The sequence below is a fragment of the Platalea leucorodia genome (genome assembly GCF_965183815.1).
Source record: "Platalea leucorodia genome assembly, chromosome: 4".
NCBI lineage: Eukaryota > Metazoa > Chordata > Aves > Pelecaniformes > Threskiornithidae > Platalea > Platalea leucorodia.
In genome coordinates, this window is record NC_138826.1 from 15,081,896 (window position 1) to 15,100,212 (window position 18,317).

An 18,317-nucleotide genomic window follows, 5' to 3' on the forward strand; every position below is an offset into this window, starting at 1 on the left:
TGCGGGGGCTCAGGCAGGCCGGGAGTGCAGGGTCAGGGGGTGCAGGGCCGGGGGGTGCAGGGCCGGGGGTGCAGCCCCAGAAATTTTGGCCGGAGCGATGCCGGTCGCTGGGGGGGGCTGTTGCCGGGGGGAGTGGGGTGTCTGTGCGGCTGCTCCGCGGGTCGGCACATCGCCGCCGCTCCCTGCCGCCGCCACTCTGCGGCTGAGCGCCGGCCTCGCACACTCTCCCCGGTCCCTGCCGCCGGGAGGGGCGGGGCGCGGGCCGCGCCTGCGCAGTGCAGCCGCCGGGGCGCTGCGGCAGTCGCGCGGGGCAGTTCTTCCGAGCGCGGCAGGAGGTGAGAGCGGCCCGGGCGCGCGGGGGCAGTGCGCGCGTGCGGGTGCGCGTGCGCGCGCCGTGGCGCGTGGCGGCGACCGTTGGGGGGTGACCGTTGGGGGGGGGGGGGGGGGGAAGCGCCCCCTCCCCGCTCCCCTCAGGCGCCCGCCCCGGGAAGAGGGGGAGTCTGTCCGCCACCGCCGCCGGGGCTGAGGAGGGGAGGGGAGGGGCGGTAAGCGGAGCCCGGGTGGCCGCCGGCGGCACTTCCCCTTCTGCCGGTGAAGGGATCCTCTCAGGCATCGCCCGCCGGCTCCGCCGCTTCCCCGGGATCCGGCTGGCCCCCTCCCCTGACCGGCCGCTCTGTCCCGGGATCCCCTGTTGCCTTCCCATCCTGTCCCGAGCAGGGCGGCCTCCAGGTTACCTCAGCCCATCCCCGTACGGGCCACCCCTCTCCCGTCCCCGGCGGGGTGAACCCCCCAGCCCTTCTCCTCCCCGCGGGGCCCCGAGCTGCCCCCGCCCTCAGGCCGGCGGGGTGCGCCCCGGAGCTGCCCCCCTCCCTGGGGCAGGGCGGCCGTTCGCCAGCCGCCCCGGGGCGGCGAGCGCTCCCCCCCCCCCCCCCCCCCCCCCCCGCCGTCCGAGGAGCAGCGTGAGGAGAAGGGAGCCCTCGGGAAGGTGTTTCTGCGGTTCGGGGCCAGCACCCGGCGTGTTCGTTTCCGCCTTCCGTCCCACGTGGACCGGAGGGGCTCCGGCGGCACCTTGCAGCTCGGAGCCTCCCCCCGGGGCAGCCGCCACCCCGGCTGGGGAGGTGGGTAGAGGCGATCCCCATCGCTGGGGATGGCGGCGCTGGGCAGAACGCTTCCCGCACAGCCTTGCATCAGGGCGAGGGTTCATTGTCACTGCTCTGTTTGGTTTGAATTGCTCTTGGCAATCCCGCTATATCAGCCTTCAGCTGATAACCTAAAGACAGGAGCGAGGCACCAAATAAATAAATTAAAAAAAAAAAAACCGCAAGACTGCTTTGCTCACATTTTGCTTACGTTTTTTTTTTTTAAATCCCTCCTTCTGTGCCAAAAATAATGTTGCCAAATGTATGGCGGAAACAAACCTACATTGGTTTCTGATAGACTAGATGACTTAATAGGGCAGTACTGTTTCTTGTAGCACAGGCAGTTTTAAAAATTCCTGGAACCACTGCGATTATGAAACCCTGAAGTTTATTCCCTTGCTAGTGTTTCAAAAGGCTGCCAAGCTGGATACTGAGGATCCTGTCTGACGTGGTCTTAACATTCCTCCCAAGGCATAATCACTTATGTTTTAAAAGGTTTTTTTTTTAGCTCTGGAAGATTTACCATTTGAACCTCAAAGATTGCAAAATACTTTCGAAGCAGTCACTTAGAAATGTCCCCCTCTTACTTACCCAAGTGGTCCCCTGTGTCAGTTTAGAATGACATCTTGTCACCGACTGAAATATATTGTATTGATCCATATACCTGTTTGTCACTAGTGAATAAATTGAAAATAGGAAGGTTTTCAGGTCCTTTCAGGTGCTACGTGGTTTTATTGAAAACCAGAAACAAAACTCAAAACTGCGTTTTAATCTTTGCTTCACGTGCTGAATTCGTAGTTCTGGCAGCGAGGAAGAATCCTGGTGTGTTTTACGTGCAAACCGATCAGCTTGGCTCTGGAAGCCTGTCGCAGTCCTTGTCAGCCCGTGTCAACCTAAACATCTTTTAGAGTAGAAATGCTGTTTAAAATAATCTATTGCCATTACTCCACGGTCCAAAAGATCATTCAGGAGCTTGCTGGTTTGATTAACAGCGGTTGGCGTTTGTTCAAGCATACACGTAGCTTCATTATATAGTACAATACAACCTTTACTCTGTATAGCGTCACTCAGACACATTGTATGGCAAAATGCACCGCCGAATTACGTTTAAAATGCTCCATTGAATTAAGTACAATTGCAGAGAGAAATGGGGAGAAAAACTGTAAGAATGGGAGAAATGTTTTCAGCTGAGGTTTGAAATTAACAGCCTGTTAGTATGTTTGCATCGGTAGCATTAGCGTTATACGCTGTTTCTAGGATATACGCTAGCAAAAATCGGATGCAAGCTGAAATGTTCCCAGGCAAATTTCCAGTTTGTAAGCAATTTTTAATAATACTAATACTAATACTACTACTAATAATAATAAATCCCCCTTGAATTGTTACTCCTTGTCATGTTTGATTCCTAATATAGCTTGAATTGAAAGTTAATAGACCCTTCCTAAAATCACTAGAAATATTTGTCCTAGACTTTTTTTTTGACTTCTGGGGAATGTTTGTTTTTGAAAAAACAGAAACCTTAGTGTGGTGTTTACTGGTAAACACTGCGGTGTTGTACTCTTGTACATTGAAAGGAGTGGTTTATTTCCTTAAAAAATATACAAGTATATTATTTTTGTGTCTAAAGTAAAGGGGAAGCGAGCTATTAAAATATGATGTTTAGCTGATGCTTATTGGAAAAGCAGATCGGTTTATTTGCTCACATCATACCTGTTATTTGCAGTTCAGATTAATAAAGTAATGCTTCAGTTAAAAACTGATAGAGGGGCGGTTTGCTTGCAGCGTGAGCTGTTATCTGGGGGTGGCCCCGGGCCAGCGGCAGAGTGGGTTTGCGGTGCTCCAGGGCAAACTGAGGTGATCTTTGAATCCCTTTGAATCCCGCAGAAATTGCAGATACCGGCTCGCAGGGAGGTGCAGGAAGACGGGCTGGCTGCAGCTCTGCCCTGAACGTCTTGGGCAAGAGACAGGAGCGGGGTCATGCAGGCGCACTCAGCAAACCCAGTCTTTTGTAGGAATTTGAAATTCGGGAGTGCTGTGGGATCTGGGGGGTTCAGTGCCACGCAGCTGCTCGTGCCGCTGGTGACAGTCCCGCAGCGGCCTGTAACGGCCCCAGGTGACGGTACCAGGTAGAAGCTGCTTGGCCCGGGGAAGGTGGATTGACGGTCTCCAGCCAGGCTGCAGTGGAAAGTTGTCATAGGAACTGGCTTGCTGTTTGGCAGGGCCGTGCCTTGTCTTCACTCCTCTAAAAGAACACCTCGGTAACTCATCGCCTCAGGATAAGAAATACTCGTTTGCCATCCAGCGTAAACCCGTGAGGAGAGCAAGGCGCTTCGGCTCTGCCCCAGGGGAAACTGAGGACAGCGCTATCCGTCAGCAGAGCCGGCCTGAGCGAGGTACCTTGGGATGAGTTCGCAGTGCCTGCTCTGCGCCGTGTCCTTGCCTCGGGGTGGCTCACGCACGCTGGGTGTCCTGATATAAAACAGCTGTGGCTTTTTTAGCAGTGAGAATAATAGGACAGAAAACTGAACAGAATGTGCCCGGGAGTGGAAGCCTCATCTCGCTCTTCGGGATGTGTTTGGGATGAGATATGTTACCAAGTCAGCGCATGGGAATTCTTCACTTGTTGTCTGTACTGCATCCTACTTTTTAAATTTTATTTGAAGTGTCAGCAGCACAAATACCATTTGAAATGATACTTGAAATGGCCACGATCTGAGTCTTCAAAAGTTGGCCATTCTGTGCTGAAGCATATCTTATTCTTTGAGCATCTCCAAAGTGCACATTCATATAAATATTTCCTATTGTAAAATGTCTGTTTTGTGTTACTAAAGAAATTATTATTATGTGTCATGGTTATGATGCTCGTAGCAGTGAGCTGTATTTTGCTTTTTAATCATTATGACTCCTTAACTGGAATGGTTCCTAAAACCTTGGACTGTGTACTCTACATAGAGAGCGTGTATAACGTGAGTCTGCTTTCTTAACACAACCACAGAGAGAATAGAACTTAATGTACAGTAAATAAGCCTTAAGCAACATCTGGAAAAAATTGCATAGGTATTTAAGGTAGCCACTGTAAGCAATTGGTAGTCTAACCCCGCCTACATAAGGGTAGTCATTAAGTCTCATGCATGTGTGTGCAGGGCTAAAAAGGTGCTTGGGAGACCTGCCTGTATGGAGCCATATTAGGAGAAATACATTTTTCATACAACAGCATGAGATCAAGAAGGGACCCTGAGTAATTCAGCCTAAAAAAACCCACAGCAGTCTGTGTTGCATCTTACTACTACCTGAATGTGTAACACTGTGTGCGCCTTACTATAAGGTCAAAAGCAGATTTGCTTCCCGGACAGTTGGGTCCCCAAACGCAGGAGCAGTGAAGGGCTGTGTGCCAACCCTCTCGGTCCTGTCACTTTTTCAAGTCTGGTACAGGATGGTAGAGGCTAAACTTGTTGCTTGCTGGTGACCTTAGCTTATCATCCCCTGGGCATGAATACCTGCTGCGGGATTTACCAGCACAGCCAGCCTTTTTTTGGCAGTTTCATTAGAGATAAAGTTCTGACTAAACTGGGGAGGTTGGAAACCCCGCTGCAATTATCTGCATGCTACCTTCTCTTAACATGGAAGCAAGAAAACAAGTGGGTTCTTACCCTGTGCATCATACCAGCTAAAACTGCTTTAAATTCTGCAAAGGTGTGAGCCCATTAAACGTGGAGAGCAGGAGTCACAGTAGTGAGATACCTATAGAAATGATGCTGGGATGTGAGCAACCTGTTGGTTTCTCTTTTGAAATTAAAGGATGTGTGGGCACAGCTTCTGTAGGTGGATGGAAGAAGAAAGGGGGGCCCAAGGAGATGTGGTTCTTCTGAGATTTGAAGGTGGCTCCAAAGTGAAGTAAGTTAGTAGAAACTGATGTGTGGGAACACCATACCCTAGTACTGCTTGTGTTGTACCCATCCTGTAACTAAGAAGGCAGTTTCGGTCTCCAAAACTACCATGCTGGCTCTTCACCACAAGTGATTTATTTAAAAATAAAGGTTCCTTGAAGTCATTATGTGGTCCCAACTTAGCTTAATTTAGTTATAGAGTATTCACAGCTCCCAGCTGCCTTCCAGATATTTTCAAACAAAGACTTTCTATTTTGCATATGTGCTTACTACAAGATGATCATTTAACCTTGCTTGGCACAATTGGTTCAGAGGAAAGGGTAAAACAGAGGTTTCCTGTACGGGTTTCTGCAGGAGGCTCTGAAGTAGAGCGGTTTTCCACTGTTTACTTAAGAACAGGCCTTTGGATTAGTTGGCTTTGACCCAGGCCTCGTAGTTCTCCCTGTTAACATTAGCGTAATACATAAAGCACTTAAGATAGGTTCTTGCTCGATTTTCAGGAAGCAAATTCTTGCTGAACCCTGCAGGAAGGTACGCTTCCCCAAAATACTTTCCAACTGGGGTGGTCCAGCTTTGGCAGTTGGGGTGGCCAGATCTGGATTGTGGGACCTTCTGGGTGGGTTGCCCCCTTCTTGTGTGAGCTGCTGCCTTTCCCCTGGCAGCAGCTGCTGCCTGCACTGCTGCGGTAGCGACAGCTGCATCCCAGCTGTGCATGCTGGCTTCAGGAGGAAGCGTTTAGCTGTTCAGGCAGTGTTTGCTGCTGAAATCATTACTCCTTATCTCCTTTGGAGAATGGTAGCTGTGGGTGGGAATCAACTCGTACTTTACTACTTGGACTGTGCTCCTCTTGGCATTTGCATCAGATGTAGTGCATCTGGCTGTGGCATAGAACACGAGAAACTTTCTAGTCGGCTTCTAAAGTAACCTAGAAAGGAAAATTCGAAAGATGGAAGACTGATGGTTTAGCATAAAGTATACCAAAATCTCTAGACCAGCTGAATTCAGCTGTTTGGGCTGATTCAGTTGGTGATGAGTTGCACATAGGCATGCATGGTGAATAATTAGGAACATGGGGTCAGAGAAGAGCATGTGAACGTTCTGCCCTCAGAAACCCCGCGAGGTGCTGAGTGAGATTTATGCCAGTGCTTTGTAATCATAACACAGCAACTACCAATAATAACACCTAAGAGTAAGTGCTAGCAAAAGGTAGGTGGCTTAGGTAATTTTGGAAGTCAATAAATAGAGCCAGTTGCAATTAAAAATAACCTTTTTAGATGTTGATTTCCTTTGCTTTCTCCATCTCCATCTGAGGTATCTTTTTTTTTCCCCCCCTCAAAAGAAGAGCTGAACATGTTGGCAAAGGTATTTCAAATGTTTCTTTCTGATCTTTTCAAGTCACCTTTTTGGATATTATAAAGCAATTCCATTTCAAGACTGTGCAAAGACATATGTGGCCTTTGAAGTCACAGGAAAGGGCTGCAAGATTTTGTCCTGAGTGTCCTGGTTCAGTCGTGTCCTTTCTCACATCCTATGCAGTATTCACTGATAGCTTTTAAGTACCGATACCCGTGATAGCTGCATAGCTGTTTCTTTTTCAGTTCCACTTTTATAATATTATTCTCTGTGTATGCTTTTAGGTCAGGATGAGTTCATTCCCTAAAGAAAAACTGATCAGTTGAACATAAATTGCAGGTGCTCTGAGCACCAGTTAGCTTGAGGCTGACCCTGGAAACTGCTCTTCCAGTTCAGTTCCTGTAGCTTTCCCATCGTTGAATACAAGTAGCTGAGTGAAGCTGGAAAGAGGAATTTAACATAGAAGCAAGCCAGACTGCTAAATCATCTGTTAGTTCTGCTGTCTGGAAACTGAGGCAGGAGTCAGATTTCATTTTCTGCTTCATGTCGCAAGCATCAGTCAGTGCACCAGTGATGTTTAAGGGCAGGTCAGCAAGGCAGTGTCTGTTTTGAGTCTTTCGGTGTTCTGGGATGCTGCATTTCCACATTGCTTTCCTTTGTTAAAAAAAGGAAAATAAAACATTGCCTAAAGAGAAGTACAAACACATGAACAGGGTCTCTCTGAGAGGAGAAGTGGTCAGCAGACCTGTTCCACCTGTAATCAAAAGCAGGGCTGCAGCTGACAGGGCTGGATAGAGCTCTGCTAGGGAAAAATGATAAAAATGAGCATTTGATACCTAAAGCTGTAAGTGGTTCAAGTAAGTTGACACAAACCCCCTCTTCTCTGTTCTTCAAAATGCTTGCTCTACACCCAAATGTGTCGCTGCTAAGCAGTGACTGGCATACCAGACGATCTTCTGCTGAGTCCTTTTTTAGTTTATGATATGAATTTAACCTCTAGAAGGCATTAGCTTGCCTGTACCATTAACCACTTGGTGACCGCAGACATTCTGAGCAGAACGTCTCGCACGTGTCCTGGCATTTATTAGTATCCTCCTTATAGTGGTGTTGAAATGGGATGATTTTATAGAGAGTGAGTATGTTACAAAATGTCACTGTTGGAATCATCAGCAGATGTGTGTGATATTTTATGAGCAAATTTTATACAATTGGAAAGAGTTTTACTTGCTGTGATCTGAGATGGAGTATGGGTCTGTAGCCTTCAGTAATTGGGGGACTTGTGTCACTTCTGATCCAGGGAAATAACACTGTGGCCTTTCTAAGAGTTTGTTAAAAACACATCTATAATCGAACCTTTCCTATTTTTTTTTTCATGTGATAAGAGATGAGGTAGGTTCTTAACCTCTTGTTTTACATGTATTGTAATTTCTCTTGCAGTATTGCACTGGCAGTTTTACAAACCAAGGCCAAAAAACTCTGCTAGACTTGAGCAATCAGGAGGGAACGGATGATGAAAAACTAACAATGTTTTACTCATCTACCACTCATTTTTCTTCATTCAGATTTCTTCACAGAATATCTAGTGAGTAGATATTAACAAAGACAGTAATAAAAAGCACTTTCAGTCCTCATAAATTGATGTGTGCTGATGGGGTCAAGAACAAATATCGGAAAGGTTAGGACATGTAGAGAAGTCTTCTCGTGTTGTGACGCTCAGAGCCAGGCTGGGATTTTTTTCAATTGCTGTTTTGAAAGCAATTAGAAGGAGGCATTTCTGTGGCTGCACAGGAGGCTTTGTGCTGGCTGGGTGCGTGGTCAGCTTTTTTTTTTAGCGGCTATAGTGGGTCAGGTAACATACTGAAAAAGAAGTCCTTCTCCGTGAATCAAGGCTGTCGTACTACTCTGCTTGGGACAAACATTTTTTAAAGGCATCTCAGAACCCAGGGGATTCAAGCTGTTCGTTCTTCCGCAGCAGGAGCACAAGACTGTGCTGTTGAACGAGTCTTCAAGTCTACACTGATGAGATACTTGAGGTTCCCTGAAGAGAGAAGTCCGGGCCAGAGGGAAGGTTCGGCGTTGGGAACTCTCAGCTCTGGTTTTGGGATAACAGGGACCTGCTGATGATGCCTTCTTAGTTGTTTGTTAATGTTCTCTCACCCTTCAGGCTGACAGGTTTCTTCCAGGTCACAGCTGATGGAGTAGGTCTGTCACTTCATCTGCATTCCCTCTGAGCACCATCGATGCTGAGACAAGTGCAGAGAGCGCACTGTGTGTGTCCTCCTCAGCTCCTGCCAGGGAACAGTCTCCTATGTCAGCAGGACTGATTTCACCTATTAAAAAACAGTGGGCTGAAGGGACCATGGAAAGATGACTGTTTTCCTCAAATGAAGTTGGTGGTTTGTGTTTTGCTTGGATGGGGTAGTAAAAAGTTTCTGAAGAAAAAAAGTTGATACAGTTGGCAAACAGTATAATGGAGGCCTTTGGTATCGCTTGATAAAGCCGAGGCAGTTAGGTTATCAAAGAGAAGCCAGAGACTTAGCAAGAGCTCAAAGTCATCATAGATGTTCAGTTATTTTACTGATGAATTAAGTTACGTAGGTTGCCTAAGAAATGCTGTATGAATTAGCAGTCTTTTGGAAGAGCATGGGAATACTGCAGAGAAAGTATTTGTAAAATTAATTTACTTGTAGAGTTTCCTGCAGTGGTGCCTTGGTACTACACACCGTCAAGATTAAATGAGATTTGGGGGCTGATTACACCTAGGTGGGGACACTATTGTGCCCTAAGGACAGACTTGTAATTTCATTTGTAATCAGGCAGACTATAATTGCTATGTTTGCCTCTGATTAAAAAAACAGGTCAGAAAAGAAGTGAATTGTACTCTGTATGCAGAGGGGAACTTCACACCATAAGAGCGCTTCAAAACACCTACAGACTTCGCGTTCCCTGTTTTTTCATCTTTGTGCTTGCTCGGTTGGTAGGTCTGTCTAGCTTGCTTCTCATCGGCAAGCAGCTGCTGTGTGGGACTCCTTGCTGAGAACAGAGCGCAGGGAAGGTTTTGAGTACATGCCTTTCTGATCTCCGTGATGAGTGATAAGTACGTACCCAACCTCTGGTTTGAGGAGAGAGAGGATTTCTGTGTGGCTCAGGTGAGGGGTACCTGTGGTTACTGAATGAGGAGGAACATAGAGAAGGAGGGAGTTGTACTTCTGGCCTTTGTGTGCATTTCAGGAGAGTGTTAGAGCCAGCCCAGGAGTGAATTTGATCAGCTGAGCCTGGATGCAGACGCCTTCCCATTCTCACCTTGGGGAAGGCTTCTTGGAAGAGAGATGGGTAACCGGTATTAAGGGCAAAAGTAGGAAGCCCGTGAAATCTGTAGTAGGCTAGTATGCATCTGGAGGCCTATATGTTAGGATAACTGAGAATCGAGATCCTCTTTACTAAATGATTTCTGTATTTATCTTCACAGTGCCCTTTATAGCCGAGGAGTATCGTTATTTTATCTTGTTTGTGTTTTGTGGACAAACAGCAAGTTGAAAACTGGCTGAGTTTTGCATATGAAGTCTATGGCCTTGCTGGGTATTAAGGCTTTCTCTCCTGTGTCTGGCTTAGTTCCATAGTCCTCAGCTCATCCTTCTTCTTTTGGAAAGATGGGGTTATTTGTCAATGATCTGCCTGTTATTGGTGGGTAAGATCTCAAAAGGAGGAGAGACCAAGTTAGTGTATGAGCATTTGGTAAGCTTTTTCCTTCAGGAAGGTGGGAGGAGAAGGGAATGGTGCTGGGAAAGAAAACTCTTAGCAGGAAAAAAAGAATGTTCTCATTGGTTTTGACAGAGCAGCTCTCAGAATTACCGGATTGTCTTCAGCTATTAATCTCAGTGTTTATTTTCAGTAACTTTTTTTATGAAGGAGGAGCCAGTGTTCCCCAGTTCGAGTATGCCAGCTTCTTTACTCAGCAGCATGTCCCTTGGCCAGTGTTGTGTCCAGAGCCCTGGGGCTCATGCTGACTAGCCAGTTGGTTATCCACACCCGGGCTGAGCAGGGACTGCTTTCAGCCAAGGCTGGAGGGAGATGTGAAGTCATGTTTCCAGCCTGCAGAGATGGTTCAGATGCTGATTCTGCTGTAGAGAGGGCCCATCCAGCATGGAAGAGGGTTCAAGCGTCTTTAAAAAATCATCCTTATTCTTTCTTTTACTTTCAAAGATTAGAAAAAAGCCAGAATAAGCTTTTGGTATCTTTGCTTTTTCTATAAAATATTAATGAAGCAGGGACCATGATCTTCAGAGACAAGAGGGTTTTTTACCAGTAAGCACAGTCAGTAAGGAAAGCCAATAAACTGTCCTCCCTCACCTTCAGTGTTTAGAAGATAAAGAGGACTTTTGGCTGTTTGCGTTATCCAAGCTGACCCACTTGCATGCTTTCAGAATGACTCTGCTACTGATCGGAGTTGTGCGTCTCAAACACTTTGTCGGTTGCTACTGCGCTTCTGGAAAGGCCCGTTAAGTCTGTATTTGCTTCCTGAAACACAGTGGAATCTAATGAAAAGCATCATTGTTTTGAAACACCGTGATCTGCTGCCAAAAGAGCTACTGTTGTATAATCCTTAATAGCAGGTTAGAGTGGCGGTTGTTCCTTGGGTTGAAGTCGGTATGTGGATGGATGGCTTTCCAGTTCTCTCTCCGGGAATGGCACGTCTCATCTTGTTCTCTCTGTGGGAACCGTAGCTCACACAGAGGTGTTCAGCTGTCCTGACTTGGTAATGGATCTTCACGCAGGTTTGAACACCAAGAGTATTACTTAGAGGTAACAAGCTGAAGGGGATGGAAGAAACCATCAGGCTCCTTTGAGAAGGAGGAGCAATGGTCTGGCTGCTGAGTAGCCAGGGCTTATATTTGTCAGTTCTTGCCAGCAAGTTTTTCTGTTGCTAAAGGTGCTTCAGATTGTTCTGATGTAAAAGAACAGAGTTGGAATAGAGAAGTTTGTCTTGACTTTCCCTTCTGATTTGCAGAATTTAATGTGTTCACTTCCATGCTGACATTTCTGCCTTTCGTGCTGTTTATGTTAACCTGCAGCTTGGCTAGCACACTGTCATGCTTCATCTTTTTAGCAATGATATTAGTATTTGCAGATATCAGTCAAACATTGAATTCCTGTTGTGGTGGGCATTTGCATCAAAGCTTACCTCCTGGTCTTCAGCTAAAGCAAATACATAGGAACTCTTAAATATTTTCTTTAGGGTACTGTATTACAACAGAGAGATCAAATTAATCTCTACTTTTAATCTTTCAAGACCCTGTGCAACCAGAGCAATTGCTTACGGGAAAGCAGTGTGAGTAAAATATTTGAATTATCTTACAGGTTTCTTGCTGGAATTTAACAGCTGGAAACAAAAAGCAGTGAGAGCAACATCTTCTTAGCCACGTCGATGCTTGCTGGTGGCAGGCGCTCAGTTGGAGAGCAGTTTGGGAACCTCCGCAGCAGAGGTTGCTGCAGGCTGCTGAAGACCTTTCCCCAAGGAAGCGAGTTTCCAGGGCTGTTAGGGTGCACAGTTCATGCTGGCGTTGGCTCAGAAGAGCCTTTCTTTGTCCATTCACTTTCTTTCCGGGTGAAACCTCTCTCTGAGGGTTTCTTTCCAATCTTGCTTGTGCCTCAGCCTCTTACTCACTGATACATTGATTTATAAGGTGAGGAAGAGTCACCTGAGTCTTGATACTCAGTTTGACTGACCTGCTGGGTAGCTCAGGCTGTTGGACTTTTCTGCATTAATTCTTGACTCTCTGAAAAAAGGCTGATGTAAACATAACCCGCCTCCACTTCATTTAGAGCCCTCTGGTGATGGAAAAACTACGTCAGAAATTTGTTGTTTCATAATTAACTGTCCTCTCTGTTAATATTTTTGTGTGGATTTATTTAATTTCCAGTCATGGGCTCTTGTTGTGTCATTGCTAGATGGAGAGCGCTCCACAGTCACGCTGCTTTTCTATGCGTAAATGCTTGTAGAATATTTTCAAATCACCTGCAGAGCCGCTCTCTGTAAATTGGCAATCTTCCACCCCAGCCTTATTCTCTTTCACAGCTTTATTCCTCCCTCAGTATAATCAGTATCGTTCTTGAATGGGGACAGCTGGCTGAAGACAGTTTTCCAGCAGTGTTTGTAGCAGTTACAGATGGGCACATGGAGTCCTGCTTGGTAGCCTTGTACATCCAAGGATCATATTTGACCTGTAGTCACCGCATTTCTTCGAGAGCTCATGTTCGCTCATTCTTCTCTGGGGCATAGCTCTTGTTCTTCTGGATCAAGTCTCACATTCCTTAAGTATGGTCCTCCTCCTGTTTTAATAGCAGTGGGACGATACGGGGCACACTAGACTTAGAGAAGTGGACTAGCATTACCTCTCACAAACTGTTTATGTAGGAAGCAGTATGTTGGGAACAGCTTAACTAAAATGGTAATTCTGCAGGAAATATTGAGAAGCACGAGCTATATGGTAGCTAGAAAATAGGCTAATTAGCTCACTGGGGAATTTGTGGTTCCTGTTTCAATGCAGTAAACTCAGTTACAGATAAATGAGGAGAATGGATGGTCTTATGTTACTCAGAGAGGGTCGGATTTGAGGTTTGCTCCTCACAGAGTTGCACTGCGGATTTCATAGTTTTCCAAATTCCTTTCCAACCATCCATAAAATTGATGATAATTAAATAATGCTTAAAATATTTTAAATAACTAGTGCTCCTTGGGGTTCCTGAATGAATAGAACTCCTTGGATAGAAATGGATGGTCACCCGAAGAAACTCCGAATTTATCCGTCTGTGGTTTTTAGTGCGTCTAATGCATTTGGGTCCTGGATTATTACTGGAGCTTCAGGCACTGTGTAGCCACTCTGTGGATATGGCTGTCAGTAGAAATAATCTGATTAAAAAATCCATGTAAAATAAGCAGGGTTTTGTTAAATATATTTTACAACATATTTGATATATAGCCATTGCTTTAGGATCTGGCTTTATGACAGAGATAAAATTCAGCCTGAAATTAAATCAAATCCTATAATAAGCCACATGAGTAGCATTCTCCCTTCTTATACCTTACCCATCCAGAAATAACCCATGAGTTACCGTCATCTATCAGTCAGACCACAGCCAAATAAATGTGTGACTGGGAATACTTTACCAATTTCACTAAAAGCACACTCTTGGAAAAAGCAGCTTCATTGATGTCAGCACTGCGGTGGTGCCCAAGAGAAACAGCTACCCGCTTCCCACGGGAGGACTCAAAGCCAGCATCCGAGATTGCAAGCTTGGAGGTGGGAGGGTTAGTACAATCGGTGGAGCAAGGAGACCGTTATCCATCTAATGTAATCCCGTGGGTCTTTGTATACTGCGAGTGGGATCTACTGTGAACTCAATACATGTGTCTGTGGTTAACCTTAACAGGTTCTTGACAACAGATCTCTACCTCTTTAATACTCTGTAACGGGCATACAGAATTATCCTGCATAAAGCCAACCTCAAGTATTAATTGTCATGAGCTGAGAGTACGCTTTGAAGTGTCTGTTAGAAGTAATTTAATATTCTAATAGGAAGAGCGTATTTTGTCCTTCCTGCCATCATGAACATGAAGCCTTGCTGTCAGAGAGGTGGCCACCCAGAATTGGAAGTTCTTAAAGTGAAGAACTTAACTTTAGGCATAAGGAGAGGAAAAAAAAAAAGCTAATTTTCTGGTTTAGGTCATTTACAAGCTTCACTACTTATATTTGGAAACTGTGGGCTTTCCAGTGTTGCCAGAGATCTCAAGTCATGGACATACTAATTTTCCAAAAGCATCACTAATTGAAAACACCTTTTGGAAACAATTTGCTATTGGCTATTAAGCAGAAGCATTGGCAGAAAAAACCCAGAGTGGTTTGAATTGTCAGAGCTGTGGGGGAGAGGAGGAACTGTGCGAACTAACAGTTAGAGCTGGTGTGTAAGGCTGCGATTCAGAAAAAGATCAGAGTGTTGTTCGGCATCCGTGCAATCCCTGCAGCTTGGAGCGCGTCAGAAGCCTACTGCTTTGGGGCTTGTGTCATGCGTAAGTACAGGTAGTTCTCAGTCTTCAGGAATGTGATCTAGATACCTAGTATAACTGATACGTTGACCAAGGCTGATTATATTTTTGTCTTCTGATTCTTCATTAATTGAATCCAGTGTTGTCATTTTCAGTACATTTCCTAGGTTTGCCGTCAGGTAAAACTGACGTAGACTGAAATATATTCAGCCAATTATTTTAGGATTCCTGGGGAAACAGACTGGCTGGTCAAACATGTTCATCTCTGATGTGTATTCTGTAACATTCTCTTTGGTTGCAAACTGGATGGGACATATTTTGTTATCATCGAGGGATTAAACACTATCATCCTTTTTTTTCAATGCAAACTATAAATATTTCTTGAAGAATTCTACCGCTTCTGCATTATTCCTCATCTCTGTTCAGTAATGCCTCTGCTCACTTGCTAGGATTTCTCTTGTTCCTACCGTACTTAAAAAATATCCTGTGTATTGTCCTTAGCTTTGCAAAAGTGGGAGCTCTGCCAAATATTGCAAGTTGCTTTAGCACAAGACTTCACTTTTTACATTGCACTGGTAGGAACTAAAGAAGGATTTGGTCCTGTTTTCCAGTGTGTTTTGATGGTACCCCTGGATTCTGTGATCATACTGACTTCTGTACACCTGGGACCTGTAGTTCTGAGTTATCAGGAACATTAAAATGTGGACTGGGGGGTCCCCCACCCATTCTCTCTGCATAGTTCTTCCAAAGCGGAGTGTGAGCAGAGATGTTGCTGTTTAAGCTCACATGAATAGTTCTCCTGGGTTTCAGAAATGCCACTTAACAGTCGTCTTTTTCTCATTAGTTGGCATTTTTAGTACTGGAAAAGTCTATGTCACCTTGCCTTCTAGCAGTCCTAAGATGTCTCATCTTTGCCTCTTGTCTGCCACATCCCTTCAGTGAGTTTGTGACACACGAAGTTGGGGTTCGTGGAGTGTTTGAGGGCTCTTCCCTCCTGGACGCTAACTGAGTTTGAGTCACCCCTTGGCTGAGATGGGAGCCTGCACAGAAAGGACTGTTCCAGGGAGCTAGCCGTCGAAGGGCCGGCACGTTAGGGGAAGAGGAGTAACTATGGATATTTATACGTGAACTGATACATTGCCTTTGCGGAGAGCTTCAGTGTGGGCATGGCAGGTGAGATCAAGCACAGTGCCTGAGTGGTGGTGTTGAAGAGGAGACTGAAATGGTTGTGCAGCAAACAAGTGAATAGTTTGGGAGTGTGGGAGCAACATGGGAGAGCCAGGGGTCAATGCAGGGTTTGAACAGGGAGCAGAAGTCAGGCGTGTTTAGGAATGTGTAGGGCTTTGAGCTTGCTAAGGGTGTATCAGTCTAGGTATTATTCCTACTGTGGGGTTTCAAGCAGGGCACGTATATAGAATCATAGAATCGTCAAGGTTGGAAAAGACCCTTAAGATCATCGAGTCGAACTGTTAACCTAACACTGCCAAGTAAGGCATGCTTATATCAAGGCATGCTTATATTTATGAAGCTGGCAATGTTAAGCATGAAGTTATATTTAATATACTTTTTAGCTGACCTCTCACTGTCTGCCAGTTGATGCTACATATTGAAATTTGAATTTGTGTTAAAGTATACTGTGCAGGGAAGATGCAGTGTATCTCTGTGATTCATCCTGACAGCGGTAGGAACTCAGGCTGGTTATTAGAGATTGAGGAATTAGGACTTCTGCATTTGATTCCCACGTACTTTGTGTTATTACCTTCTCTGTGCCCTGCTATCCTTAGCTGACAAAACGGGGACAGCACCTTTTGCTGCCCATAAATGTATTACGTGAACGAAAGTTTGTGAAGTGCTTTTGGATTGCAGGTGTAAGAACCGCTGTGCTGGATGAGGCCAGAAGCCTGCCCAGCCCCTGATCGCACAGCGGCGGTAGGAGATGCTATTGAGGGGGATGGCACAGCCCTGGCCGCTTTCTGCAGTCCATTCCAGTATGTCAGAGGATCAGAGGATACGATGCTACCCTGAGTGCATTTCACCCGCTCTGATGCTGGCTGTCCCAAGTGTCTAGCCTAAACTAGATGCAATCTACTTCTGCCCTTGGTGGAGGGAGAGGGACGCTCCTGGAAAGTGAGTCACTCACTTTTCTTAACCACCTTTACATGGACAGTCCTCTCGGCTGCAGAAAAAAGCCCTGCTTTTCCCCTCCCTGTTTGTGAGGCTGCACCATGACCCGGACCGCATATGAGTCTTGAACAAGCCAGCCTCAATCCTGTTCACTTTGCTTTTTCCCTTTCTCAGGATTTTAACATCATTCATTCTTCCCTTGCTGAGACCCCCCAAAGCCACTTGAGATGGAGCAGCGTTGCAGTGGGGAGCCAGAAGCTGCTCTAGGCTTGGCAAGGGCACCACGAGGCTTGTCTGTACACCCACAGCCTCCGACTAGACACAAAGCTTTCAAGTACCTAACGTTAGGTGTGATGATTTTTCTCTCTGTTCGCTTTCCACTGTGCACGTACGTGTGTGGGTCGTACTGACACGTTATTAAGGATTCCTGAAGCAGAATGTGTGAGAAGAGGCAGATATAGCGTATGGCAAATCAGCGTGAGTACGCTACAACCTTGGGATTGGTTAGTGATGCTTTTGTTTTCTGCTCTCGGAGAATATCCTGGACAAAGTGGGATTGTCACTGCTGTTTTGTTCATCTCTGCATTTTAGTGCGTGTGCCTCTGATGTGGCATTGCATCATCAAAGTGTTAAAACAAACTCAGAAAAGAATACAGGCAGTGCATTTACACATCAAGTATTATCAGGTGTAGAAATTTCTAACTATTTGTCAGCTATAAAAGATAGGAAAAATAATAGTAAAACTTGAAGCGGAATGCTTCTGGATGTGTTATTTTATATGGATGAGTACTTGAAAAAAATACACTATGGATAATACCTGAAATCAGCCAAAACCTGACAAAAGCAGCAAACGGACTTACTTCAAAATATGTGCTAAAAATCTCATGTTCTTTTGGACCAAAGCATATGTGCTGGATAGTAGCTCTGTATCAAAGCTTTGAAGCTGAGATTTTAAATACTTTTTCAAAATTAACCCTGTACCATAAATGCTATCAGATGCTTAATTAAGACTGCACTAGCAAGGAGCACGTTTGCGATAAATTATGGGGAGGTGTTCTGACATGCTTTATCTATGTAAAGATTTCTATTTTTATGTGAAGCTATTTACAGATTATTGATTTCAAAAATAGATTTGTAACTAAAGAAAGATGCATCATATTTCAGTTGCTTGGAGTTGAGAATCTTGCCTGGCTGGCTGCCTGCTCTCTTAGATGTTTATTCCAGTGGCTTACAAGTGTATGGAGTGATTCAGCCCTTCTTATTTTTCTCTCTCTATTTGGAAGAAGGAATTTGTATTCAGGGATCAAGTCCCGTAACTCTTACCCACGCAGGTAGGCTGATTTCGACACCTTTGAAGCATCATAACAATTTCATTGAAGTCCGTGAGACTTTTTGTGTAAGACTTTTAGGTGGGGAACATTCATCACAGTATCTTTTGTCAGTTGTTACTGTTTTATTTCAGAGCAGTAAGCTATTGTCACAGTGCCAGTGGAGCCTGCTAAGCTGTAAGAGTGCCTTTGAGTTCATGTAATACAAAACTTGAGCATAAGATTTTTTTATTTTACACTCCGTGAACATTAGAAGAAAGATTTTAATAAATAAATCAGGGCAAGCCTGAAGATAGAGGTAATATCTTTTATTAGAGCGACTGATAGAGTTTGAAAACTTAGACAAGCTTGTGTCCCAAGAGCTTGTCTATTTTTTCCAGCCATACCAGTTGGTCTAATAAAAGATATTGCCTCTGTCTACAAACCTTGTCCTGCTTATGAA

The 18,317-nt window shown here is 45.2% G+C and overlaps 1 protein-coding gene across 1 annotated transcript in view; it reads left to right on the forward strand.

The window, feature by feature from the left end:
- Positions 1 to 291: 291 nt before the first annotated feature.
- The window catches only part of NT5C2 (5'-nucleotidase, cytosolic II), a 62,957-nt gene continuing 44,931 nt past the window's right edge, over positions 292 to 18,317 (forward strand). The window contains exon 1 of the mRNA XM_082310355.1: positions 292 to 335. The gene's annotated coding sequence lies outside the window, so the exon portion shown is untranslated. The remainder of the gene's footprint in view (positions 336 to 18,317) is intronic.